The 26,630-nt window shown below is 42.8% G+C and overlaps 1 protein-coding gene and 1 long non-coding RNA gene across 5 annotated transcripts in view; one reads left to right on the forward strand and one right to left on the reverse strand.

Annotated features, from left to right (window-relative positions):
• Positions 1-26,630, reverse strand: part of rnf152 (ring finger protein 152) — a 147,850-nt gene that overhangs the window by 22,986 nt on the left and 98,234 nt on the right. The window lies entirely within an intron of this gene.
• Positions 10,164-26,173, forward strand: LOC117507952. Its single transcript, XR_004559904.1, has 3 exons — positions 10,164-10,279; positions 15,625-15,626; positions 26,161-26,173. It is a non-coding gene; the product is annotated as an uncharacterized LOC117507952 (long non-coding RNA).

Here is a 26,630-nt window from a genome sequence, read left to right on the forward strand (position 1 = left end):
TTTGACGGGCTTGTCGATTTAGTTATACGCTTAGACAACCGTTTAAACGAGCATCGTCGGGAGCAGGCCGGGGGGCGTGACCGGGCACGAGCCGTCCCTCCCCCTTCCGGTTCCGACAAGGTGACGTCGTCCCCACGCTTCACTGCCAGAGAGCTCCGTGTGGCTACAGCTCCCCCTGCTGAGGAGGCTAGGGACACGAGCAGGGCCAAATTAAGATCAAATATCAGACAAAGGAGGCTGGCCCGCGGGGAGTGTTTTATCTGCGGCTCTTGCGAGCACATGCAGAGGGACTGCCCCCAAACGGTCAAACTACAACGCCCGTCCTTACAAACTGGGCTAAGGGTGGGCCATAACACGCACGCGGGAAAACCCCGCAAATCTGCACGAATCCCAGTAACAATCCTTTGTGGGGATTTAACCCTTCACGCCCCAGCACTGGTAGACACGGGGTCTGAAGGGAATCTGCTGGACAGCAGATGGGTAAAGGAAGTAGGGCTCCCTCTGGTGGCTCTGCCGACACCATTGCGGGTGCGAGCACTAGATGGCACCCTGCTTCCATTAATCACACATCAGACACAACCAGTGACTTTGGTTGTGTCTGGGAATCACAGGGAGGAGATAGTGTTCCATGTAACACCTACCTCCCGAGTGATTTTGGGCTTTCCATGGATGGTGAAGCACAATCCCCGGATAGATTGGCCATCCGGGGTAGTCACGCAGTGGAGCGAAACCTGCCACCGGGAGTGTTTAGGATCCTCGGTCCCTCCCGGCACTACGGCTAATGAGGAGGTCAAAGTCCCCCCCAATCTATCGGCGGTGCCAAAGGAGTACCATGATCTTGCTGACGTTTTCAGCAAAGATCTGGCGCTCACTCTTCCCCCGCACCGACCGTATGATTGTGCCATCGATTTGGTCCCGGGCGCTGAGTACCTGTCCAGTAGGTTGTACAACCTCTCACGTCCGGAACGCGAATCAATGGAGACCTACATCCGGGACTCCTTAGCTGCCGGACTGATCTGGAACTCCACCTCCCCGATGGGTGCTGGTTTCTTTTTTGTGGGTAAAAAAGACGGCGGACTCCGTCCATGCATTGATTACAGAGGGCTGGACGAGATCACGGTTCGCAACCGATACCCGTTACCTCTGTTGGATTCAGTGTTCACGCCCCTGCATGGAGCCCAAATTTTCACTAAATTGGATCTTAGAAACGCGTACCACCTGGTTCGGATCCGGAAGGGAGACGAATGGAAGACGGCATTCAACACCCCGTTGGGTCATTTTGAGTACCTGGTCATGCCGTTCGGCCTCACTAACGCCCCCGCGACGTTCCAAGCTTTGGTAAATGACGTCTTGCGGGACTTCCTGCATCGGTTCGTCTTCGTATATCTGGACGATATACTCATCTTTTCCCCGGACCCTGAGACCCATGTCCAGCATGTACGTCAGGTCCTACAGCGGTTGTTGGAGAACCGGCTGTTTGTGAAGGGCGAGAAGTGCGAGTTCCACCGCACTTCTTTGTCCTTCCTGGGGTTCATCATCTCCTCCAACTCCGTCGCCCCTGATCCGGCTAAGGTTGCGGCGGTGAGAGATTGGCCCCAACCAACAAGCCGCAGGAAACTACAGCAGTTCCTAGGCTTTGCAAATTTCTACAGGAGGTTCATTAAAGGTTACAGTCAGGTAGTTAGCCCCCTGACTGCCCTGACCTCCACCAAGGTCCCCTTCGCCTGGTCGGATCGGTGCGAAGCCGAGTTCCAGGAGTTGAAACGCCGGTTCTCGACTGCACCAGTTCTACACCTTCCCAACACATTTTTCCCATACAGTCAGTGAATGTTTCAATACTAGATCCTGGTGCTCTATATATACAGCTGACTAATACATTTTTGCTTTTTTCTTCACATATTTCAATAGTTATACATTCTAATAAGTTATCAATCACAGTTGTCATATTGTCTACTATTTTATAATCCATGTTCTTATCCACATACACAGCCACTCCTCCTCCACTCTTATTCTGTTTACACAGTTAAATTCATATCCATCCAGTTCAAAATCCATTCCTTTATCTTCATTGATCCATGTTTCTGATATAGCAATTATGTTAAATATTTTTTTTAAACTGACTTAAATATTCTTTAATGTTGTTAAAGTTTGCATATAGACTTCTGCTGTTGAAATGGATTATTGATAATTTGTTATCCGTTCTAATGATCCGATTAAACTGTTCATCTGTATAATAGCAACAACTGTCATTGATATTTGAGAAGAAATTATTGTCCGGGTCTATATCGTGCTCCAAGTCCAGTACATTGTGGTCTGTGTATTTAAATGTTCTCAGTTCTACTTTTCCATGATCAGCAATCCTTTGAGTTATATCCTTCTTGTCTCCAGATGTAGATGAATAGGTAGTAGATGAATAGGTTCCTCTGGTCTGTGTCATGGTGTTGTGATGTGTTTGTGTCCTCATACCTTATTGGTCATATTTGTCCAGATCCTCGATGTTCCTGATTACCATAACTTTCGCTTGTTCTGGTGTTCCATTCAATTTGATAAATGTTTTGCAGTTGGATGTCCATGTCTGTTGAATTTTTCCCTGCTTTTTTAAGAAACGAGCTTTCCTGGCGATGTCTGCGTTTCTTTTGGTCAGATGTTCATTGATGAATACGTTTGTTCCTTTGAGTTTCCGTCCCTGTTTTAACAATGCCATTTTATGTTTTCTGTTGACAAACCTCATTATAACTGCTCGCTTGTCTCCATCCTCTCTCCTGGGCAGGGGGTGGCACGCTTCAATGTTATTACAGTCCATTTGAATACCTTTAGATTGCAGGAAGTCAGCCACCTGTTGTTCCACTGAGCTGGCCTCCTGCTCGTTGGCCTCCCCTCCGCTGTCTTCTGACACCGCCCGTGCGTAGGATCGAGGTTTAATATGAATTCCTGTAATAATAATGTCGTTCATCCTTGTGTACTGTTCCAACTCCGCAACACGGTTCTCCAGGTACACCAGACGCCGGTCTTTCTCGGCATTCTGGATCCGGAGAGCCTTCACTTCTTCCACCAGCTCCATAATGGATTTCTGCTGCATTTTAACCACAGAGATTTCCTCAGACAAAAAGTCCAGGGACTTCTTGATATCGTCTCCCTCCTCCGCCGTCAGTGCCTTCTTCGGACCCATGGTCAGATAACTCCGTGCTGGCGCCTCGGGCCTCGGTAAAGCAGCGCCGATGGAACTGCGCTGACGCCTCGGGCTTCAGGTGGAGTAGCGCCGGTGGATGTGCGCTGACGCCTCGGGCCTCGGTAAAGCCGCGCCGGTGGAACTACGCTGACGCCTCGGGCTTCAGGTGGAGCCGCGCCGGTGGATGTGCGCTGGCGCCTCGGGCTTCAGGTGGAGTCGCGCCGGTGGATGTGCGCTGGCGCCTCAGGCTTCAGGTGGAGCCGCGCCGGTGGAACTGCGCTGACGCCTCGGGCCTCGGTAAAGCCGCGCCGGTGGAACTGCGCTGACGCCTCGGGCTTCAGGTGGAGCCGCGCCGGTGGAAATGCGCTGACGCCTCGGGCTTCAGGTGGAGCCGCGCCGGTGGATGTGCGCTGACACCTCGGGAGACAGTCCAGGGTCCGGTTTTGGATTGTCGGTTTGGGCGTAATGATCAGTCCTATTGGTTGTTCAGGCTGATAAATGTTTTGGAGCAAATAAACAGCCCTGTTCTCTGTACACAGTTTCAAGATAAACCACTCTATTCTCTGCAGTCAGAGAAGAGCTGATCACAAAATAATTACTCGACACCATCAGGTGGGTCACTGAATTAATACACTAAGTTTGATGGAAAGCGTTCCTTGCATTTTGAAGACCTCACCACAGACAGACAGACGGGAGCATTAAAAAAGCCTCCTTCTGCTTCACGCTGAGGCTAGTAAGGTATCAACACCAGAAAACACAGGACAATATGTTCTTAATTTCATTTTATGGTCAAGAAAAGGGTGCCCTGTCATGCAAGGCACATGATAATTATATTCCCTGAAATTAGCAACATTTCCTAAATCTGTACAAACTGTTGCACAGCTGGGAAGTTTTGGGTTCTGATAGATAAAAGAGGACCAGGGAACCTCCTGTTTTGGGCCACGCTGAGATCATTTAACATACACAATAATCATGATGACAAAAAGTAGTGAGGCCTTGCTGCTAATCACATGGTCCTGATGGACACTGTTGCTTGTATATTATGCACAAACATAAAAAAAGACTGCTGCATTCTTTGAAAGAGTTAGTGAGTCTAAATGTAACAAATCAGCCTTCACTGGGAGAATAACTGCTTTTTTATACTCTGCCTCTGTGTTAATCCAGAACTCATCAATTAGCTGAACCACGGTCTATTTTTCACATACGCTTCAAGCTGACTCCAAAGGCAGCAAAAATAGGGATCAGTTTGACTTTGAGTGTGAGAACTGTATGGGTTTGCTTTTTACTTCAGTCCTTGAAAGCAACAATTTTTGCTTTCGACCTTGAGAGTGAGGACATTCTTACAAAGTTGCAGTAATTTGGCCTTTAACAAAAAATCTGCCAAGGGAATTACAGAAGGTCAGATTTCTTTCAATAAGATCCTGAAATTGGTTGAGAAATCTCATTTTTTGCTTTATTTTATTAGTATTTGTAACTGTTAGATCTTTTAGAAACAACACAGCAGCTTATGCAGAGTAAGAAAACGTTTTCTTGTCTCAGACATGATTCAAAACCAGACTTTTCAGTGCCTGGAAATGTTAAAATGACTATAGGTATGCATGTGCGTCTGAATGCATTTGCAATAAACTGGCATCCTATCCAGGGTGTACCCTGCCTCACACCCTATGATTGCTGGGATAGGATCCAGCCCTCCCCTGTCACCCTTGATTGGAGTAAGTGGGTATAGAAAATGAATGAATGAATGTTTTCAGTGCCCTTTCACTAAACAAGATATTTAAGATGTAAGCATGTCAAAGCGTACACTCACTGTTTTTATTTATCATTTTTAAGCAATCGTTTTCTGTCATGGCAGCACGGTGGATCAGTGGTTAGCACTGTTGCCTCACAGTGAGAAGGTCATGGGATCGATTCCCACCTATGGCTTTTGTGGCTGGAGTTTGCATGTTTTTCCCCTTGTTTGCGTGGGTTCCCTCTGGGTGCTCCAGCTTCCTCCCACATCCAAAGAAATGCAGGTTAGGTGGATTGTAAACTTTAAATTGTAAGTGTGCGTGCGGAGGTGAATGTGTTTGGTCTATATGTGGCCCTATGACAGACTTGCATCCTGTCCAGGGTGTACCCCACCTCACACCCTATGACTGCTGGGATAGGCTCCAGCTCCCTGTGACTCGATCTTGGATAAGCGGTTGAAGATGAGTGTGTGCTTGTTTTCTGTCATATTAAGTGTAGATTAGATATTTTGACTGTAAATTATTTCTTTAATTTACAAGATTCCATACTTCTGTATTACATGACAAAAAGTCACATGACAAAAAGTTCTGGATTACCTATATAACCATTGGTTGATAAGCATATCTGGAGGCCCAGAGCACTGATCTGTATATAACACCGGATAGCTCACTGGCCAATATTTTTGAAGCAAATCGCATGTTCCGCTCCTCAACGGTCTTTTCTACTGATATTTAACCAGGCACATGGAATTTTATTCTTTGTGATTTTCCCAAAAAATGCCTTCATGTGCAGCTATAAACTGCACAAATTGCCAGTTCAAAGGCTGTGGACGAACATTTCACCTGTGAGTATGATTGAAATGGAAAGTAATGAACAATAATTTGAAGAGTTCTAGCCCTTATTCCAGCATACATATAATATATAAGATAATAATAAGTTGCTTGTGTGTAGCCACATGTCGAGTTTTGTGTTGGACGAACAATTTTAAGATATTTATTATGGGGGAAGGAGGAGGGGTGGGGGAGGGAATGGAACATGCTTCAGTCCTGTGAAAAGCAGTTTATTGTCTTTGTGAGACGAGATAAGAAACAGCCAATGTTCCCCAGGCCAAAACAAATCCCTCAGGAGGAGACAGTCAGGCAATTTGACCTTCGGCTTGATAAACCTGTAATGTTATTGTTGCAGCAGTGAAATCACTGTTCCACTCACACAACCAAATCCCAATTATGAATTAAGAATATTCACTGGCCTCTGAAATCTTCAGCTTCAACTGCAAGGCACGCATCTGCTCCAAGATGTGATCCAATTTGCGTCTGAGTTCAAGAGTCATCGCAGTCTGAGAATGCAACGCCTTGCCAACCTCGTTAATCATGACGGACAAGCGAGGGTCCATGATTCTTGATGCCGCCGTCTTGCCAATTTTCCGGTAGATCAGAGCAGCACATAAGCCAAAAAGTACCAGCCCTGCTACCATGAGACCAAAAATGAATAAATCCTCGACGTCCTCAATAGAGAAAGGCATCAAGCATGCAACACGCCAAGACCCCCAGGAGTCGAGGACATAGCCCGCAGGATACGTTCCATCTGGGCAGGTAGGATACCCGGTCCTGACCTTCTTGTAGAAAAAAAATGGTGTCAATAGCGTTCAGAGACCAGCTAATTCCATGGTTAATCCAATAGTAGTCCAATAGATCCAGAATCCAATATGATTTGAGGAATTCACAGTCTGGTGAAGTAGGGACTTGAAGGTTAAAAGCAGAGAACAGAGATAAGGGAGAGTGGAGGAGATGCGACCGCCCTCGTCAGAGTCCCAAGGTGAAGGGAATATTCTCCTGATCTTTAATCAGGAGAATATCTGTAAAAACACTCATAGAACTGTGTGAGTTTGTTGATGTTAAAGGTGATTTTGCACAATATGAGTCCTTTGATAGTTAACTTATTTTATTCTGTCCACTGAACATTAAAATCTGGATGAAAAACATGAATCAAACATTTTTAATCTGTTTTAAGCCTGTTTGAGTTCCCTGACAATGTTAATTAATGATCGTTAAAGCCGAACTGACATTTGTGCGTGAATGAAATGCACAAACTCCCACATTTGAGATTTAACAATGACAGTTATGAAAGCAAGTTACTTTGGTAAGAAAGGTATTGACATCTAACTCGGGTATTGTTCTCAAAAACAAGTCTTTATTAATAGACCAAGACACTGATGTCAAAACGAAATGAAGCAAAGTGCGACTGAACGCTTTAAAAGGTGCTGCAATTAATTAATCAAAATGAACGCTTTATTTTGACAGCCACAATTGCAATACTTAAAAGCAACAGCTTGCAATTATTACAGCATTGTACACTAGCCTTATTATTTATGAGCTACCTAGGAAGCTAACCATAGCTACAATTAGGTTACCCTCATGTGTCATCTCTTAGCAATTTGTATCCTCTTGTCTTCAGCTTCATTGGCTTCCCAAAGTCTCCTGTACTTTTGAAGCGTGTTTCGTCTCACTGCCTCCAGCCTTCTTTTAAGAATCCATGGAGTAAGCAGCAAGCACACCATCACCTCAATATCCTCCATTGTTTATGTTTGTGTCACACTTAAATCAACATCACGGCAGTTTCATGCAACCGTGCTCTGATGACCCCACCCATGTTGAGGAGTTTAATTTAATTTTAGAAGAATTTTAATTTAAATCTACATGTCTGGTCAAACTGAGTAAAGTCGAGTTGTGTCGTGCTGAGTAGTGCTAGACCTGTATAATGGAAAAGAGCCTTTAGAAAGAGTGCTTGAGTTTTCTGTGCCCCTTTCGACACACCACATCCTTTTTTGTATAGATTTGTCTAAAGCATTTGATACGGTTGATCATGATGTCTTAAAGCTTAGACCTTTTCAGTCAGGACTTTCGGAGCAATCAGTTGCCTGGTTTTCTGACCATCTTAGTGACAGATTTCAGTGCATTACACATGATGTGGTCAATGTTCTGAATTTGTATCAGTTTCCAAGGGTCTACCACAGGGTTCTGTTTTAGGTCCTCTTTTATTTACCCTATATATCTGGGTCAAAATGTGTCTGATGCTAATGTTCATTTCTATGCAGATGTGTCTGATGCTAATGTTCATTTCTATGCAGATGACAGTCATTTACTGTTGTGTGTCTACTCTTGCCCTGGCCATTAAGCACCTGTGGGATGCTTTTAATGTTATTCAGGATAACCTGCATCAGCTAAAGCTTCTTCTCAGTGCTGAAAAGGCCAAACTCATGATCTTTAGTAAGTCAGTTTAGAGCACACATCCCTGCTCTGGTCACATTGAATGTAAGGATCATAGAGACTGTTAACCCATTTATGCCGATATGTTTTTTATAAGTGGAATAAGTTGCATTCGTACCTCTGAGAGTTTTTATTGCGAGTAGAAAATGACAGTGATATACTGCGGCAACAGTTGTTGCCAGTGGGGCAAATGGGTTCATTCTTATAAATATCTGGGTATTTTAATTGATGATTCCCTAACTTTCACAGCGCATATTCTTCAACTAGTGAAAAAAACAGACTGAAATTGGGTTTTACTGAGCCTGCCTAGGGACATGGTACTTAATTTTTTTGGCCCAGATTATTGCATTCCCTCGCAATAGTTTTTGCGTTCTCTCGCAATAACCTAATATCATATTAAAGCTCATGCCTATCAGAGCACACAGTGAGTGGGATCAGGTGGGAGACACTGAACACACGCACACGCACACACACACACACACACACACACACACACACACACACACACACACACACACACACACACACACACACACACACACACACACACACACACACAGCAACAGGACTCATGAGAGAATGGGATCCTGTGAGATGAGGGAGTAACTTGCTACAACTTGCACAACTGTAAGCCTCTGTATGAAATACAGTTTATTCATACAACAATGATAGTAAAATAACAGACTGAAATTGGGTTTCTACTTTCATAATAAGTTGTGTTTTTAGCCGGTCTGCTCTGTGTCAGCCTGATCCTGTCACATCTCAGAAGTTAAGCAGAGGAGGATCTGGTTAGTACTTGGATGGGAGACCTCTTTGGAACACCAGCGGCTGTGTGTGTTTCTCCAGATAAAACTGGAGTTGCGTTAAGAAGAGCATCCGGCGTAAAACTTGTGCCAATTACCAATGCGGATCTGGTTGTATCCGCTGTGGCGACCCCAAACAAAAACCAGGAGCAGCCGAATGAACAACAACAACAATAAGCTGTTTTTCTTTTAATGTAAAAAGCGGCTTATTGGGGCTTGTTTTTTGTTTTTTTTTAAATCAGTGCTGGACTACTGTGATGTTTCGCACGTGTGCTTCTGCTCAGTGTCTTCATAAAATTGATACAGAATATCATGCTGCCTTGAGTTTTATAACAAAGTGTGAAGTCCTGACTCATCATTGCGAGTTATATTCTTTTATGGGATTGCCTTCTTTAGCCACCCGCAGGTTTCATCATTGGTATATTGTCATATATAAGGCAATTTTAGGTCTGCTTCCATCTTACCTATGTGTCCTTACTATGTCAAGGAGTACTGGACATTATTATCACTTTACCAGGGCGTTGCTGGGCCAGTATCATAGATTTACGTCGACGCTATCTGGCTATACCCGCCCGCTGTGCATAAACAAATGACATCATAGCGCGCAGCCCAAGAACTGTCCGCAGAGGAAAAAAAAAAAAAAAAACGTCCGCAGAGGAAAAGATAAAAAAGCGAGAAGTGTGTGCTGTTGTTGGTCAGAATATGGATATTCCAGATGATTTTCTCATGGATAGTACGACAATGAACAGCACCCAAAGCAGCCAGCTTGATCAGGACGCACTGCCGAATTTGGAGAGCAGCGCGCGCCAGGCGACACGACAAAAGTTAAAGTGAGCCAACTTTTTATGTACGTGTTACATGTTGTGTATTTCAGTAAAGTGATAATAATGCAAATAACATGCTGTTGTCGTGTGGTATGCATTTTTCTGAGTCCCTCTGTCCATGCTGTTGCCCAAAATGACAGCTATTCGCCCGAGTTAGACGAGGGCGAATAGCTGTCATTTTGGGCGACGGCATGGATGTCAGGCCTCTTGAAAATGCATACCACCCTCCAAAAGTATGTTATTGTATTATTATTCCTTGTGTTCTCACAACCTTTACTTAAGCCCTGGTCCCACCAAATAATGAACAGACTAACGAGCCACGCAGCATGGATTTTTTTTTTGTTTTGGGGGGGGGGGGGGGGGGGGGGGTACCAGAGGAGGTATTCAACAATCTTGGGAGAATGGTGGCTCTGAGAGGCTCTTAGAGGCAGAATATTCAGCCAATGAGGCTCATCTCTAAGTGTGGCGTTAATTTCAAGAAGTTCAAAAGTTTAACAACAACAGCATAGGGCAGTATGTGTACGTGGTACTACGAGGACAAACGAGGATTTTAGAGGCATGTGTGTGGTGAGGACAAGGCTGTTAAAAGCCCATTATCCGAGCACCTGGCAGCTACGAGGACCAGACAGGCTATTTTTGAGAGGCTCAGCCCTCTTGCGCACTGCAGTTCCACCTGCTTTGTGTGCCGGACACTGTATATAAAATAATTATTCTGTAGCAGATTAATCATTTTCTGTCAGAGCTTCAGAGTTGAAAACACCTCTAATCGCTTCTGGAATCACAGAGGACTGTTACATCTGGACCCTTTTTTCCCCTCTCTCTCATGCACTGAGGTGGAGAATGTATTTGGAACAGCTTAAAAAGTAAGTATTTGTAATGTTTTTATTGCAATAGCGGTAAAACAGTTGCATGTTCATTCCTTCTATATAATCAGCTGTAAAAGTATGTTTATGATAGATTTAACATCTTGTTATAATGGATCAGATGAGCTCCACTCTGTGTGCACTGATGCAATGACTCGCGCTCAAGATGAGCATTGATGCAGAAAGCCAGCTCGCAAAAGAGTGATTTTGCAGACAATAACAGACAAACACAAAGTTAAAAGTTGGATCACAGTGTCAAAATGATTTTGTGTTTAAAGCCGTGGAAGAAATAAAGCCAGCGAAGCCGCTGAAGAAATGCAGCCAGTGAGAAGGAACGCAGAGAAGACTGTCCAGGAATGTAGAACGCCAGCACGCAAAAGCGCGATTTTGCAGACATTAATGGATGAACACAAATTTAAAAGTTGGACCACACTGTCAAAATCACCATATAAGCTGCGGAAGAAATAAAGCCAGATAGAGGAAGCGCAGAGGCGACTGTCCAGGAACCTGTGGTTCGGTTCTAGCTGGTCTGGTGCATTTAATGACTCTGGAACACAGGTGAACAGCAGCCTGGAGCACAGCGCACACGGCAGGACTGTGCAGGAGTGTCTTTTTTGAATTGCATTAAAAAATGTGACAACATCTTGACTGGATGCTGTGAATTGGAAACCCGCACTTTAAAGGGACCAAGTGAGGGAGGGCTGGAGGTTTGGACCAAACCCATGCTTAAAGTAGACCTGCATTGAAATAAATATGTATTTATAAGACCCTTATGAATGCAGTAAAGTAAATCTGCCAGCCCAAATTTGTAATTAAGAGGAGAAATCTTTGTTTAAAAATGACAAATCTGCAGCTAAAATTTGGCCCTCAGCGAAAACCGTTTGTACATCTGGGTCATTGCAGTGACGTCCGGCAGAAGACAGAGCGCTCGCGCCGTCAGTCCGATCCCGCATTGAAATTGATTTTATCTGTTAGTAATGTTACTGTTATACACATCCTGGTTTCAGCATCCAAAAGTAAGCTGCAATGAATGTGAGATACAGCTGTGCATGCTCAGATCAGCAGCGAGCGACATCGACAGTGGGCGACGTTCTTCCCCGATGCCTCGCTCTCTGCCTCCACTGCGCTTACCGAGTCGTGCTCGGTAACCGCCGAAGCGGGCCACACACATCGCCCGTGCCTGTTGTGCAGCCGGCACCACGTCCCTGTCTACTGAATGGAGGTGCAGCCAACTTGGCAAAGGTTCAGAGACTACGCTCGCTGTTTTGATGCAAGCGGCCGGTAACACCTGTTGCTGCAAGGACAGACTTTCCGCAGCGCTGCACGTCTCAGTAATCGGAGTCACAGAGCTCCGTGGCCACTGAGAGAGGTTTACATCTTTTTAATGACTTGGATTCTTTGCGGGTCCCACCTCTGCACCCCGCGACAGTAACACCGGAGACGAAAGACAGTAGATATTCAATGCGACACCATTCAATCAAACGGGCATATGAAAAAGTCTCCCAAAATAATTTTCAAGCACAAATAAAAGAAATGTGTACTCACCAAACGTGCCGCAAGACAATATGAAGTTTTAAGGTAAGGTTTTAAGGTAAGTTTTGGATGTGATGACAGTTTTGCGGAGGGCTAAATTGTAGCTGTAAATTTGTCATTTTTAAATGAAGATTTCTCCGCTGAATGACAGATCTGGACTTGCAGATTTACTTTACTACATTCAGAAGGATCTTATGTGTACATGTAAGTCATTTTTTGGTCCAAAGATCTGACTGCATTTATTTCAATGCAGGTCTACTTTAAACATGCACCAACGTCACACTGTGGCTTGATGTGGATCATATGCAGCGTCAAGAGCCATTTGAGGCTGGACGGGGCTCAAATGACAGGTCAGTCGTAGCTGACTAGAGGCTGATACCTGGCACATGTGAAGTACAGAGAGGCACATAGAGGCACTTTAGTAGGGGATACGTGACTGCTTAAAACATGGATCATTCTTTGAATAATCTCTGAGACACCCATGCGTGGCTCATTATTCATGGCTTATTATTCGGTGGGACCAAGGCTTTACTTTCAGTTCCAAATGTTTGTACTGAGCTTGGGAAAAAGGCATTTGCTTATTCTGCCCCCACTGCATGGAACAATCTGGAAAATATTTTACAACTGGACTGCCTAGTTCCTCTGAATGATCTTAAATCTAAATATAAAGATTAGAGGCAGCTTCTTTAAGCTGTCAATGCTTTTAATTCTGTGCAATGAACTAGTTTTAAAATTGTTACTGATACACTTTTGTATGTATGTGTTCTTGTGATGGTATTCCTTTTATGTTATGTCTGCAATTGTGCTTATTTTACGCTGCTGCCTGTCTTGGCCAGGTCTCCCTTAAAAAAGAGGTTTTTATTCTCAATGGGACCTCCTGGTTAAATAAATTTTTTTAAAAAAAGAGTGTTAGAATGTTGTTTGCATATCCTTAGCACAGATAAAAAAAACTGCTCATCAGTGCCTGTGCAGCCGACCACTGCAACACATGTTATGGCAATTTCCAGCTTGAGGAACCAGCAACTGTCAGCACTGCCAGGATGTGCTCCATCCTATAGGACAGAACACATTGTGTTATATCAGAACCAGCCGAGCATGACCACTAACTCCTGCAAGACTGGGACAGTGCCCATGTGAGGCAGTGCAGGAAAAACTGTTCATCCAATGCAGCTAAAGTGACTTAAATTCTCACAACAATGGTGTGAGTGAGCATCTGTGCAACAGAGCTGAATACAGGGAGCAATCCAAGGTTGGTATTTGGCCCAAGGACACTTCAGTAAACAGGCAGGGCTCCTGATGAGACAATCCACCAACCCTTTGGTTGATGGACAATCCACTATTCCAGACGAGCTGTGGTTATTTTTCATCAATTCTGAGACTGACGCATACTTTCATTATTAATTAATCTATCGATAAATTTAACAATTAACATATACGGGCATTGGAACCGGAGCATCCGCCCACCCACTCCATTTATGACAGTTTCTTAAAAGGCCCACCCTGAATTAAATACATTTTTTTTGTTAAAGTTGATTAAACTCCCATCCTAAATTAAATACATCTTTGGACCCCAACACATCGTAAAAACAAAGTTTTCCACATCTTACCAGTGACAGTGTCACCGCTGGTCTTTCCAGAGTTCTGTAAATGTACCAGGTGACCCACAGTAGCTTTTGTTTTGAATGAGAATGTTTTTAAATTCATTAGTTCACATATGCACACATTTTTGTTCTTGCTGTTTTTATTAGTAGTAGTCACATGACAATGATGTCAATTTGAGATTTTGCAGTACGAGAGTTGCACACAAGGCGGAACGAATCTGGCACCATCTGCTACTAAATGGGTGAGTTTTTTATGATGAAATCAGATATTTTCTTGAAGTATACAGAGGGGTTGGCTTTCAATTTCAATTTATTCAATTTATAGGGCACTAACTCACAACAACGTTGCCCCATGGCGCCTTACACAAAACAATTCAAAACAGTTCAAAATTCTGACTAACAGGATATTGACTGTGCACTCATCCATCCGCCCACCCCCCCTTTTCAGGCATCCGACATGTGGATGTGGTATTCACTTAATCCTTTGTTGTTTTGAAAGACACTACATGAATTGAACAATTAATAGTGGAATAAACAAAGTATCAGGCAGCACGGTGGCTTAGTGGTTAGATTCCAGGTTTGAACCGTACTTAGTCATGTTCTCTCTGTGTTTGCGTGGGTTCCCTCTGAGTGCTCTGGCTTCCTCCCACTTCCGAGCACATGCAGGTTAGATGAAATGGTGACTCTAAATTGACCGTAGGTGTGAGTGACCGTTAAAATGTGTTAGTTGATTTACATGTGTCGTCCCTATGATCAGCAGCCTGTCCAAGGTGTACCAAAGAAGTTTTAATTTTATTTATTTAGAAGTTTTGAGGCTTTTTTTCCAGACAGTGGCCAGTGACCTGACAAAGGCAAATACCTTAAACCAGTGATTCATGATGGATTTAATAATTTGCATGTCTTGAAAATGTCATTTTTTTATAAGACACTAGCATAATAAAACACGGTGCTTACAGCTAATGTTAACAAGCGTGACTCCCTCCTTTCTTAGCATTTTGTTTTATTTATTTTAGCAAGATTAACATGTTAACAGCTATCAAAAGGTATGTACCAAAATGTGGCTGGCTGCTAGTCAGGGCATACACTTGTCCAAAAGTGCAGTTAATAATCCACTTGATGTCTGCTGTAATGTTGGAAAAAAAAAAACTAAATTTTATTCCAGAAGTGTCACAACAGGTATTAATTTACAGAACCGTCTTGGTGGATAACAAACTAAAAACATTAGGATTCTGTATGAAAGCTGTGCCACTCCACACCCCAAACTTCATATAGATTAAACAATATATAAGAACAACTTCTTCTTTGTCTTTTGGCTGTGCCCATTAGGGGTCACCACAGCAGATCAATCGTTTCCATCTCACCCTGTCCTCTGTATCTTCCTCTGTCACACCAACCACCTGCATGTCCTCCCTCAGCACATCCATAAAGCCTCGGTCCCACCGAATAATGAAGGCTGAAGAAGGAGCCACGCATGGGTGTGAGGTGAGTATTCAAAGAATGACCCACGTTTTGATCTATCACGTATCCACTATGAAGGTGCCACTATGTGCCTCTCTGTACCCCGCATGTGCCACGTAGCAGCCTCTAGTGAGCCACGACCGACCTGTCATTACAGCCTCGAATGGCTCGCATCAGCCACACTAAGCCACGTAGTGCCATGATAGCGCCATGTTGGCGCACGTTTAGGCATGAGTTTGGTCCAAACCTCCAGCCCTCCCACACCTGGTCCCTTCAAAGTGTGGGTTTTCAATTCACAGATTCACAGCAGCATTTAAAGATGACCCTTCTTTTTTTTTTAACGCAGTCCAAAAATAGGCCCTCCAGCACAGTTCTGCAGTTGTGCGCTGTGCGCCAGGCTGCTGTCCATCTGTAATGCACCAGACCAGCTAGACCCGAAACACGGGTTCCTGGAGAGCCGCCTCTGTGCTCCTCGCTGGCTTCGCGGCTCTCTGGCTTTTCTTCTGCGGCTTTAAACACACAAAACTTTGTTTGTCCGTTTATTTCTGCAAAATCGCTCTTTTGCGCGCGCGATGCTGTTGTTTTATGGACAGCCACCTCTGCTGCTCTTTCTAAGTGGCTTCCTTTCCATCCGTGGCTTGCTGGCTTTATTTTTTCCCTGGCTTTAAACACAGTCATTTTTACGTGATTCCACTTTTGACTTTGTGTTCGTCCGTTTATTTCTGCAAAAGCGCTCTTTTGCGCGCGGTGCCGTTCTCCGTATAGAATGAGGTGGCCGTTTTATTATATACACCTGTGGATCATTTTCAGTATATATATATCTTTATTTCTTCCGCAGCTTACAAGTTATCATGATACAACTTTTAACTTTGTGTTATGTCTTCAAAATCGGTCTTTTGCGCGCTCTCCACCTGTGCTGCCACACAGCTCCTGCTCTTAGCTGCTCCACTGGAGTTATCTTCCATGGCTTTAAACACACATCCACTTTCACGCAGTCACCCAAATTTTAACTTTGTGTTCGTCCAATATTGACTGAAATATCACTCTTTTGTGAGCTGGCGTTCTGCCTAAATGCTCGTTTGAAGCGTGATGATGAGTCACTGCCTCAGTGCGCACACACAGCGGAGCTCATGTGATCCATTAATTCCAGAAGTGATTACAGGTGTTTTCAGCATCCAAGGTTTGACAGAAAATGATTAATCCGCTACAAAACAATTATTTTATATAGAGTCCAGCGCACAGAGCAGGTGGAATTGTGTGCGCAACAGAGCCGCTCCAAAAATAGCCTCTCAGGTCCTGCCTCAGTGCGCACACACAGCAGAGGTTATGTGATCCATTAACAAGATATTAAATCAGAATACTTTTACATACAACAGACATCAACAGACATCAACATACAGACATACTTTTACAGCTAGGAACTGTTTTATCAAGCTATAAAAAACATTAAAAATAATTACCTTAAGCTGTTCAAAATACATTCCACCTGGAGCAGGAAAGAGAGGGGAAAAAAAAAGCGTCCACATAAAACAGTCCTCTGATTCTAGAAGTGATTAGAGGTGTTTTCAGCATCCAAGGTTTGGCAGAAAAATGATTAATCCACTACAAAATAATTATTTTATATAGAGTCCAGCGCACAGAGCAGGTGGAATTGTGTGCGCAAGAGGAGAGCTGTTCCAAAAATAGCCTCTCAGGTCCTGCGAAGGTGCCAGGCGCACGGATAATGGACTTTTTGCAGACTCTTGTTCATTCTCGTCACTCCCAAAGAGAATCTCAACATCTTCAGCTCTGCCACCTCCAGCTCTGCCTCCTGTCTTTTTGTTAGTGCCACCGTCTCTAAGCCGTACAACATAGCTGGTCTCACTACTGTCTTGTAAAATTTCCCTTCACTCTTGCTGATATTCTTCGGTCACAAATCCGCCACCTTTCTCCATCCACTCCACCCTGCCTGCACTCTCTTCTTCACCTCTCTACCACACTCTCCATTACTTTAAACAGTTGACTCCAAATATTTAAACTCATCTACTTTCACCACTTCTACTCCTTGTAACTGCACTATTCCACTGGGCTCCCTCCCATTCACACACACGTACTCAGTCTTGCTTCTACTGACTTTCATTCCCCTTCTCTCCGAAGCATATTTCCACCTCTCCAGACTAGACTCAACTTGCTCTCTACTCTCACTACAGATCACAATGTCATCTGCAAACATCATAGTCCATGGGGACTCCTGTCTGATCTCATCCGTCAACCTGTCCATCACCACTGCAAACAAGAAAGGACTCAGAGCTGATCCTTGGTGTAATCCCACCTCCACCTTGAATGAGTCTGTCATTCCGACTGCGCATCTCACCACTGTCACACTATTCTTGTACATGTCCTGCACTACCCTAACATACTTCTCTGCCACTCCAGACTTCCTCATACAATACCACAGCTCTTCTCTTGGCACCCTATCATAAGCTTTTTCTAAGTCCACAAACACACAATGCAACTCTTTCTGGCCTTCTCTGTACTTCTCCAACAGTATTCTCAGAGCAAACACTGCATCTGTAGTGCTCTTTCTCGGCATAAAACCATATTGCTGTTCACAGATCTTCACCTGTTTTCTAAGCCTAGCTTCTACTACTCTTTCCCATAACTTCATGCTGTGGCTGATCAACTTTATGCCTCTGTAGTTACTGCAGCTCTGCACATCACCCTTGTTCTTGAAAATAGGAACCAGCACACTTCGTCTCCACTCCTCAGGCATCCTCTCACTTTCCAAGATTGTATTAAACGATCTGGTTAGAAACTCTACTGCCATCTCTCCTAGACATTTCCATGCCTCCACTGGAATGTCATCTGGACCAACTGCTTTTCCACTCTTCATCCTCTTCATAGGAGCCCTCACTTCTTCCTTACTAATCTCTTGTGCTTCCTGATTTACTCTCACCACATCATCCAGCCTTTTCTCTCGCTCATTTTCTTCATTCATCAGCTCTTCAAAATATTCCCTCCACCTTCTCAGCACACACTCCTCACTTGTCAGCACATTACCATGTGCATCTTTTACCACCCTAACCTGCTCTGTCCCTTTGTCTGGCCAATCGATACAAGTCCTTTTCTCCTTCCTTACCATTCAACTTCTTGGACAGCTCGCAATATGCCTTTTCCTTCACTTTTGACACTTCTCTTTTCGCCTTATGCCGCATCTCCTTGTACTCCTGTCTATTTTCTTCATCTCTCCGACTATCCCAAAACTTTTTCGCCAACCTCTTTCTCCTTATTTTTTCCTGGAACTCTTCATTCCACCACCAACTCTCCTTGTCTTCTTTCCACTGTCCAGATGTCATACCCAGTACTATCCTAGTTGTCCTCCCTCACCACATCTGCAATACTTTTCCAGTTGTCCAAAATTGCTTCCCCTCCAACCAGTGCTTCTCTCATCTGCTCGCTAAATTTCACACAACAGTCTTCCTCCTTCATCTTCCACCATCTGATCCTTTGTTGAGCTCTCACTCTCTTCTTCTTTACCTCTAAAGTCATCCTACAAACAACGCTTATATGTTACCCTGTGCTCCTCCCTTTTCTTAAAGTAGGTATTCACCACAGCCATTCCCATCCTTTTTGCAAAATCAACTACCATCTATCCTTCCCCATTCCTGTCCTTGATACCATATCTACCCATTACTTCCTCATCACCTCTGTTCCCTTCGCCAACATGCCCATTGAAGTCTGCTCCTGTCACCACTCCTTCATGCTTGGACACACTCTCCACCACCTCATCTAACACACTCCAGAAATCTTCTTTCTCCTTCATCTCACAACCTACCTGTGGAGCATATACACTGATGATATTCATCATCACCCCTTCAATTTCCAACTTCACACTCATCACCCTGTCAGACACTCGCTTAACCTCCAACACACTTTTAACATACTCTTCCTTTAAAATGACCCTAACACCATTTCTCTTCCTGTCCTCACCATGGTACAACTTGTACCCACCGCCGATGCTCCTGCTCTTACTTCCCTTCCACTTTGTCTCTTGCACACACAATATGTCTACCTTTCTCCTCTCCATCATATCAGCCAGCTCTCTCCCTTTACCAGTCATACTACCAACATTCAAAGTCCCCACTCTCATTTCCACCGTTCCAGTTTTCTTCTCCCACTGTTTGTGGAAACGTTCTCCTCCTCTTCTTCATCATCTTTGCCAGCAGTAGCCCAATTTCCACCGGCACTCTGTTGGGCAACAGCACCGGTGGAGGACTTTGTTAACCTGGACCTCGACTGATCCTGTATGGAAATTCGATTCTTAATCTGCATAGTTGGGTTGGCTTGTTTTACACTGGATGCCCTTCCTGACACAACCCTCCTCATTTATCCGGGCTTGGGACCAGCACTCAGAATGTACTGGCTGCACACCCCATGTGGCTGAGTTAAACAATATATAAGAACAAATGCGAATATTATGTTTAATGTGCAATAAAACATTTAAATATGTTTAAATATTCCCATAAAAAGCCTGCTGACCCAAGATTCATCACACCAAATGTGTTGTAGATGGGACCAAAAATGTTAATTTTAGACACACACACACACACACCCCGTCTGTGTATAAACTACGTTGGATCAGAAAGAGTTTTTTTGTTTGTTTTTCCTCACCCACTGGCTAATTTAAAAACAGAAACACTGCCATCATAACCTTTTCACAATTCTTCATAAACAAATAACAGTCTTGGAACAGTGTGCAAACACCGATGTGGGATTAATTATATTTAAATAAAGTTAAATGTCAGATAAAGGATGCTTTGATAAATACAAATAATACCAACTCAGAAAACTTTTGTCCAGTTGTCATACATTTACTACTCTTCGCTAGAATTTTGTCTTTTAATGAAAAATGCAAAGACAAAATAAGTGGACTAAATTAATAAAATCTCAATCACTTTATCGTATTTCCTCTTTACACTTAACTCCAGGCATAATTTAGTCATTAAATACATGCATTTTCCACAGATATAACACTATCATATCACGTAAACAGAAAAATGAGGATCACACAGTAAATAAAGGTGCTTAATCTACTTTTCCACATTTAAAAATGAATTTGTTTTAGAGCTCACATTAGCTTAAATGAGTTGAGTTTTGATGACAGGCTGGCAACATAATGCTGATTCTTTTCTGAAGTCCCAAATCAAGGTCGCACAGAATCCAGAAACTCTCAACAAAATAAACTGCCAGAGCGCTTTGCTCTTTGATGAAAGGCATCTCCGCACTGAGAAACTATGCAATTTTCAAAGCAGATGAAAGGGATGGATGCTGCTATTTGAGCAGCCAGGGGTCTGATGGCCATCAACAGATTCAAACACAGATCTAGGAGGTCGGAGATAAAAGGAAGCACAGCAGCTCTTCCCAAACTTCAAACACGCTGACAGTTTTAATTAAGCTAATCTGCAGTGAGGCTGCTTATGAAGCTCTCTATGTTAATGAGGGATTATTTAAAATCTATTCACTTTGGGATACGCAATTTGGACAAAACATTTTATATATATCCATTCAGAAACAAAACACTGCATGCTAGATAGTGCATGTACAGACCATCTGCTGAGTTTAGCCTTTAAATATGAAATAACAAAACAAACCAATCTTACCTCGTTCACTTGTGTCTGAATATGTTTCAAACCCAGAAGCAGGAAACCAACTGAATTGTTTTGAAGCCATTTGTTGCGCAGCTTCTCAAGCCGTCCTTCTGATATGTACTCTGGAACAATGTTTGAAATATGGATGTTTCAAAGGTTTCGAAACATTCTGGAGCTGGGTTTTGAGTTTACCATCACTAATTTGCAGCACCTAAGAAATGTTCCCATTCTGTTGTATTTTTCATCCCGTATTTTCCATCTTAGTGGGGTATCATGTGTCTCCCCATGTCTGTGAGCTTGTTAGATGGTTGGAGCACAAGGGGCACCCAACTTGTCCAGTGTTCAAGACGCGGATAAACTCATCATCAGTATTAATAACTGCACCTCTTCGATCGGGTTCAGTACTTGGATCTCTCCTGTTAATCTATATATCCTCCCGCTAGATAACATCACACGCAAACACGGCCCCTGTCTCCACGGTTACTCTGATGATGTCCAGATATACATCTCCATGAAATCCATCACCACAACTACCCTCTCCACACTGACAGACTGCCTCACTGAATTAAATCCTGGATGCAAGTCAGCTTTCTCCAAGTCAACTGTGAAAATTCTTACATGATCATCACTGGCCCAAAATACTTCACAAAGAAAAAAAAGATAAAAAAAAAAAAATCACATACAACTTCTGCCTCAGCATTAATAACTCTACCCTGCTTCCTTCACCCCACATGCAGAATCTTGTAGCCATTTCTTACAGAAACTTCACTTTTGAACAGTATGTTAACTGCATCAAAAGAACTGCCTTCTTCCACCTAAACAAATATTGCTCACCTCCGCCCATTACTCTTTATCTCTGCTGTTAAAACACTGATACACACATTCATTGCATTCAGAATTGACTACTGTAAATGCATCCTGTATGGTTCTTCATCCAAAGTCCTCAATAAACTCTATCACATTCATAACTCTGCTGCAGTCTCCTTACTCGTAGCCGCTCTCGTGACCACATCTCTCCAGTCCTCCAGAACCGCCACTGGCTCCCTGTTACACAACAGATCCAGTTTAAATTCTTTCTTCTGACCCACAAAGCCCTTCACAACCAGGTGCCTTCTTAGCTCACTGACCTACTCCATCCTCACACTCCCTCCCACAGGCCACGCTCCTCTGGTGCAAACCTTCTCTCTCCACCACTCGGGACTAAGCACTGAACCTGGAGCGACAACATTCTCCATCGCCACCCCCTCCCTCTGGACCTGTCTACCTAAACACATCAGAGACTGCACTGACTTGAACTCATTCACATCACACCTGATCAGATCAGTCGTCAGTCCTCTTTGATTTTCTGTTTTATTGCTTTTTATCTATTGTAAAGCAGCTGAGTGTTTTAAAAGCACTATATCAATAAAATGTATTATTATTATTGTTAACTATTATTATCAACTACATACTCAAACAAAATACACTGGCTCAGTGCCACAATTTGCATGGATTTTTTAAAATGTATTCAGACACCATTCCTGAGTAAATGCCATGACAGTTTAATAGGAAGATGGACCAAAGCATTTTTTAGTTAAATGGTTTAGTATACCTTATTTACTGTGTCTTTTACAAGGTTAATTAAGTTATTATAAAAGGTTTTGTGTTATTAAACGGCCAAATGATTTTATTTGAATTATTCTGACTTCTTTATTTTATTTCCATTCTATTCAGAAATGTCCATTAAATTGTCTGTGGAGATTCTCAAGTCATTCAGGTCCTGAAACACTTCTTAATTTCATTTTCTGGATGAAGAGTGAAACATTGTACAGGAACTAAACTGCTCCAGTTGACCTGACTCAACCTACTTGGAGTCCATTCAAATTGCTATATTTGCAAAAGGTTTTTGAGGATTAGTATTAGGATTATTTCACTGAGCAGGGGTGGTGGCTAAGTGGTTAGAGCAGCGGTTTTCAAATTGTGACTTTCACATATGACTTAACGATTTGTGGTTTTCAAATATGACTTAACGATTCCCTTATTGGTCCTTCAGAGCGGCCGTTGTTTTTGAGGGTGTTAGCAGAAAAATGATCATTTCTTTACGTTGATTACAGACCCTACAGTGGGTCTGTAATCAACCTCTTCTGTAACAGCGCCGCTTTGAAGCTTGAAACAACGAAGCAATGCTCCAATCCACTGCTTCGTTGGTTCACTGCTTCACTGCTTTTCAGAAGCGTCAAGTCCGCTTCTTAACCCCTCTCAAAACCATTTAAAAATGTCAATTGTGAGTCCCTTTTGTGCAGATTAAAGTCACTAACTGGGACTTGTCTTATTGCAGGTAAGAAACGAGAATCGTCTTCCGTTCTGTTCGCACAGCTCCAAACGTTGTGCTGCTCTCTGCCGAGTCAGAGTTTGGTCGGAATTAATAACATCAAAGCGAATCAAAGGGAATTAAATCAAATGACACCTCTTTCCAAACGTTGTAACACAGACAACAGACTAAAACGTTTTTTTCCTCCCAAAATGAGATGTGCTGCATTCTTTATGAATTACATTAATGTTGACTTGCAGCACAGCCAGCTACAAGAGCTCAGCTCAGAGGAAGAGGTATAGAGTTAGATTTGTGCCATTAATGTCTGAAAGGAAATGCTTTAGAGAAAAACTACAGATTTTGTTTATTTTTTATTCATGTCCAGAGATCAAGGATCCAGTGACCAATTTCATATTTAAGACTCGATAAAATGTTATTGACATAGAAAACCTGTAAAGCCTACTGTTAGTACACAGAAAATTCACTGGAGGTATTGATAAGGGAATCAATAAGGAATCAGATTGATAATCGAAATCAATAGATAAAATCTTATCAATACCCATCCCTTTTTATTCATGTTAAAATGTGTTAGTTATGCCAAAGACATTTAAAAACAAAGATGTTTAAATGTTTAACTATGTTTAAAATATGACAAAAGTAAAAAAAAAAAGTATAGAAAGTTCTTGAAAAACGCATGTGTAAAATGTTTGAAAAGGGTGTAAAATGTGTGAAAGAATAGAAAGTTCTTTAAAAACATGTTAAATTTTTTTTATTATTATTATTTGTTTATTTGTAAAGGGACCATGTACAATAAAGAACATAAATGTTTCCAGTTGATGCATTGTACCAGAGTTAGCCTAAAGCTAATTTACATCTGTAGTCGCTTGGCAGGTCACAATTAAAACATAAATAAGAAAACATCACAAAAACATGAGCTCAAAGCTGCAGAGCTGTAAATCACCCACACAGACATATACACACAAACACATTCAGAATTGAGTGTCTTTCAGTAAATTTGTCCGTTTGTTCTTTGAAGAAGTAGAATCAGTTCTTGATGCTGTCAGGGAGAGCGTTCCAGAGTTGTGGCCTTCGATGTTTACAAAGGCTGTAAAATGTGTAAATGCATTGACAGTTCCTTAAAAACATACAAATATTTTTAAAATGGGTTTAAGATGTGTAAAAGAATAAAAAAGAAACACATGAAGATGTTGAAATTGTGTGTGTGTGTGTGTGTGTGTGTGTGTGTGTGTGTGTGTGTGTGTGTGTGTGTGTGTGTGTGTGTGTGTGTGTGCGTGTGTGTGTGTGTGTGCAAGTGTGTTGGTGGGGAGCAGCCATTCATTTGTTCTCTGAATGGGGGAGGCTCACTCTCCCACACTTTGAAAACCCCTGAGTTTAGTGCGCTTCCCAGTTCAAATCCCACCCCTGCCACATTTCTCCATGTAATGTGGATTTGTGTCAGGAAGGGCATCCGGTACAAAACTTTTGTCAATTCAACATGCAGATCCACCTCAGATTTACTGTGGCAACCCAGAGTGCAAAAAAAAAAAAAAGCAAACCAAAAAAAAAAAAAAAAACAAGGAAGCGGCCGAATGGACTATTTACAGGTATTATGCCAAAGTGTTCCATTACATATGCAACACACCACCTTGGCTTTTATATTTATTATATCAATTTATATCAAGTTGTAGAGGTTTGCTGTAAGTTTGAGTTTAAGGAAAATAATTTCAGAAAATTTAAATTTTTGGATTTTTTTTATTATTATTATTTTACATGGCATAAACAAATTAAAATGTAAAATGTGTGAAATATACTAAGTGTTCTAACACTTTTGGAGGGCAATGTATATGTGGCCCTGCGACAGACTGGCGGTACAGTACCCTACCTCACGCTCTATGACTGCTGGGACAGGCTCCAGTCCTCCGTGACCCTTAATTGGAGGAAGCGGTTAAAGATAAGTGAGTGAGTGTGAGAGCCATTCATGTTCTTTAAAGTATATATGATACTGTTGAATGAACTCTTCATTTCACTTATCCAGTAACCGACTAGAAGGGATAACCTGAAAAAAATAAATAAATAAAAGTTTACTGCTCAGGGCAGGCCTGTACGAGAGAAGGTAGCTTTGAAAGTGAGGCCTTGCAGAAAACACCTTGTGCAGCAAATGTGCTTTCAAATTGCTCTCTCAGGTTCATGTCTGGGCTTTTGAGCTTTAAGTGTGACAGAAAGCAGTAAATAAGAACAGGTGCAGGCACCCGAGAAAGCAGATTTCAACACCGTCTCCCCTTTTCTGTGCTGAGCCTCCACAGCACGGAGGGGTGCAGCAGGAAGTGAATGTGCCACAAACCGTGCTCATTTGACTGAGATCATTCACACACGGTCGGAGAGCAGCACAGCAGGAGTGCCCGTGTTCTTATGAATGGATATCCACGTGCACACCCATGTAGGTGTCTGTGCATTCCCTGCATTTCATCTGACATGCATGAAAGAACCCAGCTGGAGTTTTAAAGATGCACAGCAGGTAAATGTTGAAGGAAAAAAAAATTTAAATGAAAAACTTCCTCTACCAGCTCACAAACATCCCGATTAGACATTCATCACACATCGCACCTCCACGAGCGCATTTATCGCACTCACGGCAATGCTGCGAGGTAACACTTTAAAGAGTCCATCAGTCAATTTGAAGCGCTGAAAGGAGCATGTTGCTAGGAGACAGAAGTTGTCATATCGCCACTGTTTTGTCAAAGCCTCACTGCTGAGGTTCTGAGGTGAAGACTGCAGGTGGTAGAAGTGACAGGGTGACGACGCAGCACATTTTTAGAGTTGCCCTCAAACTGTTTCCTTTCATCAACACCTCAGCATCCTTGCCACTGCTGTGACACGTTAATTATGGGTGAACCCAAACAAATTTGGCAGCAAACGCAACTTACACCACAAAGCAATCTCTCCCACACATGTACGTGTTTTCAAAAAGCAAACTAAGTTGTCAGCTTAAGCGAATCAGGAGCAAAACCAGCTAATAATGTACAAACCTCCCTCAAGGAACATGTTTTTAAGCACTGCTTATTTTGGTGGCTTTGAATGCTTTCTGACAACTTTATTCCATGGAAAGTCTTTATTATTACCGTAATTTCTGGACTACAAGCCAGTACTTTTTTCATACACTTTGATCACTGCGGCTTTTACAATGATGCATCTAATTTATGGATTTTTACAGGCTTTTTCATAAGTCAAAATACGTCAATTGATGCTGTCAACTGATTTCCTGAAAGCTGCGCTCCTCATGCGGTGTAAATTCACACACTGTAAATATAAGGTCTTACCCCTTCGTTTTAGTGATGAAAAGTCCCTCTCTGGCACTTTGCGCCAGAGTCACACCGTCAGATCAGTTAGAAGAGTGGAGCCTTCTCCCCCAACCCTTCCAAACCAGCTCTCTATCTTGGCGCAACAAGTCGAAACAGTCAGATTTACATT

The sequence above is a fragment of the Thalassophryne amazonica genome, chromosome 1, assembly GCF_902500255.1.
Source record: "Thalassophryne amazonica chromosome 1, fThaAma1.1, whole genome shotgun sequence".
NCBI lineage: Eukaryota > Metazoa > Chordata > Actinopteri > Batrachoidiformes > Batrachoididae > Thalassophryne > Thalassophryne amazonica.